The 2,930-nt window shown below is 41.3% G+C and overlaps 1 protein-coding gene across 1 annotated transcript in view; it reads left to right on the top strand.

Moving 5' to 3' along the window:
* Nucleotides 1–820: 820 nt before the first annotated feature.
* Nucleotides 821–2,930, top strand: part of LOC106882087 (uncharacterized) — a 225,853-nt gene continuing 223,743 nt past the window's right edge. The window contains exon 1 of the mRNA XM_089362290.1: nucleotides 821–1,055. The gene's annotated coding sequence lies outside the window, so the exon portion shown is untranslated. The remainder of the gene's footprint in view (nucleotides 1,056–2,930) is intronic.

The raw sequence follows: 2,930 nt of genomic DNA, 5'->3' as shown, positions 1-2,930 counted from the left end.
CCACCACCAACAACAACAACACCACTGCCATCACTATTATATTACTACGCCGCTATCGCCGTCACCGCTCTAACCGTAACTACCCCGCCACCACCGCTTTACTACATTGCCACCGCCACCACCAACTCCACCACCATCATTACAACATCGTCACCGCTACCACCACTACCACCATCATCACCATAACGTAAATTCGCCGCCGCCACCACCACCACCACCACAGTACCTTTTTTTCCTTTACTGTTTCTCTACTGTCACCGCCACCACCATTTACTTTGCACCTCCCCAACGCCGCCTGCATCTTAACACCGCCGCCGCCGCCATTACCTTCATTACTATTTCGTCGCTGCCATCGTCACTTTCAGTACTTTGCAACATCATCATCATCATCACCGCTACCACCACCGTCATTTCTATTACTACGACGCCACCTCGACCCATCCATCCCCCACCTTTATTACTTTTCAACCACCGCCGCCACCATCGCTACTGAGTCCGATATGAACTGAACACCACCTCCTCCACCACCACCACCACCACCGCCAACCATCGTTAGTACGCCGCCGCCGCCGCCTCCGCCGTCATCACTTTACAAACCACCGTCACCATCATTGCTACGCCCGCCACTACCATCAACAGCCATTACTACGCCGCCGCCACCATCAACAGCCATTAGTACGCCGCCACCACCATCAACAGCCATTACTACGCCTGCCACCACCATCAACAGCCATTACTACGCCGCCACCGGCCCCTCCTCCTCATCCTCCCACTGCAGCAACTTCCCTCCGTCGTCGCCTCCACCAAGTCAGTTAGTCATTCAGTCAGTCAGTGAGGCAGCCACCCAAACCAACCGCCCAACCGCCCAACCACCCAACTAACCGACCACCCAACCAGCCTACCAGCCTACCAACCTACCAGCCAGCCAGCCAGCCAGCCAAGTTTTTTTTCACCAACAAGTCCATCATCAATAAAGTCCCGTTCGTTATAATGTTGGAGTCTACCAGAAGTTGTGTCTGCGCGGTATGGCGCGACGTCTGCCTAAAACTTGATCGGTGAGTGAAAACAGCCACTTGGACTTTGGTTTCGCTGCTTTTCTCTTCCATAATACCATCATCGCCACCACCACTACAACCACCACCACCACCATCATCATTATCAATCATTGTAATTATTATCATCACCGCAATTATCATCATTATCATTGTTAATATGTAATCATTTCGATTATTAATAATATCGTTGTTTATCGTGTTTGTTCTTTTTTCCGGCTTATTTATTTACCTTTTGCGTTCGAATTTAGCCGAGGTCGGCTTTGCTTTTCATCCTTTAGGGGTCGCCCAAAAAAGTACCAGTTGCATACTAGGAGCCGACGTAATCGACTATCACCCCTGCCCCGAAATTTCCTGCTTTCTGCCCTATTATAGTACAAATAATGATCATCATTATCATTATCATTATTATTATTATTATTTATTATTTCTTTCGATTCCTCTACCGTCCGTTTTCAAATTCCGTCGGGGTCGACTATACCTTTCATCCCCTAGGGGGTTCGCTGAAATAAGTATCAGCTGCCGACCGGAGGGCCGCCGATGAGACCCGCTACTCCCCCTGCCTCCTAAAATTTCAGGCTTTGTGTCTCATAAGAGAAAGAAAGGATCGTAATTCTCGTCGTAGTTATTAGAATCATTTCTTTTCGGTTCGTTTATGCTGTGTTGAAATTATGCAGGGTTCAATTTTACCTTTCATCGTTTGGGGGTAGGGTCGATGAAATATATACCAGTCGGGTACTGGAGGTAGGGATGATGGAATCGACTAACCCCCACCACTAACAACAACAACAAATTTCAGGCTTAAATATCATTATTATTATTATTATTATTATTATTATTTTTATTATCATTATCATTATTATTATTATTATTATCATTATTTATTATTATTATTATCATCATTATTTATTATTATTATTATTATTATTATTATTATTATTATTATTATTATGTTCATCTGATACAAGTGCAACTCATAAACAAAATTTGCATAGCGGCATTTATTATTATTGTTATTATTATTATTATTATTTTTTTTTTTTTTGCGGCATTTTACGTTCAGAGATCGAATCCCGCTGAGGTCGGTTTTCACCATTCGTCCTCTAGGGGTCGATAAAATACCTAGTAATCAGGGAACAGGGGGAGGGGGGAACGATGTAATCGACTATTATATCCTCCACCTCCAAATTTCAGGCCTTCTACTTACACAGGAAAGAATCACTATCACACACACACACACACACACACACACACACACACACACACACACACACACACACACACACACACTCACACACACACACACTCACACACACACATGCATAGCGGCATTTCGTCCGTGTTTACGTTCCGAGTTCAAATTCCGCCAGAGGATCGACTTTACCTTTCATCCTTTCTGGGTCGATAAAATAAGTACCAGTTACGTACTGGGGTAGATGTAATGGACTAGCACCCCCACCCACCCCACAATTTCGGACCTTGTGGCTATAATAGAAAGGATAATTATCATCATCATCATCATCATCACAATCATTATTATTATTATTATTATTATTATTATTATTATTATTATTATTATTATTATTATACATTTTTCGTATTGTTGTTGATAGAAGATATTGTGTTTGTTGTTGTTAATGTTATAGTTGTAATTTATTCGATTGCGTATATATATATGTTTATGTTAGCGTATATATGTGTGTGTGTATATATATATATATTTATATATATATATATATATATATATATATATATATATATATATGTATATATATATATATATATGTATATATATATATATATATGCATACATACACACACACACACACACACACACACACACACACACACACATATATATATATATATATATGTATA

This window comes from Octopus bimaculoides, chromosome 14 (genome assembly GCF_046866305.1).
Source record: "Octopus bimaculoides isolate indiv1 chromosome 14, ASM4686630v1, whole genome shotgun sequence".
Lineage (NCBI taxonomy): Eukaryota > Metazoa > Mollusca > Cephalopoda > Octopoda > Octopodidae > Octopus > Octopus bimaculoides.
This window is presented reverse-complemented; position numbering and strand designations above follow the sequence as displayed.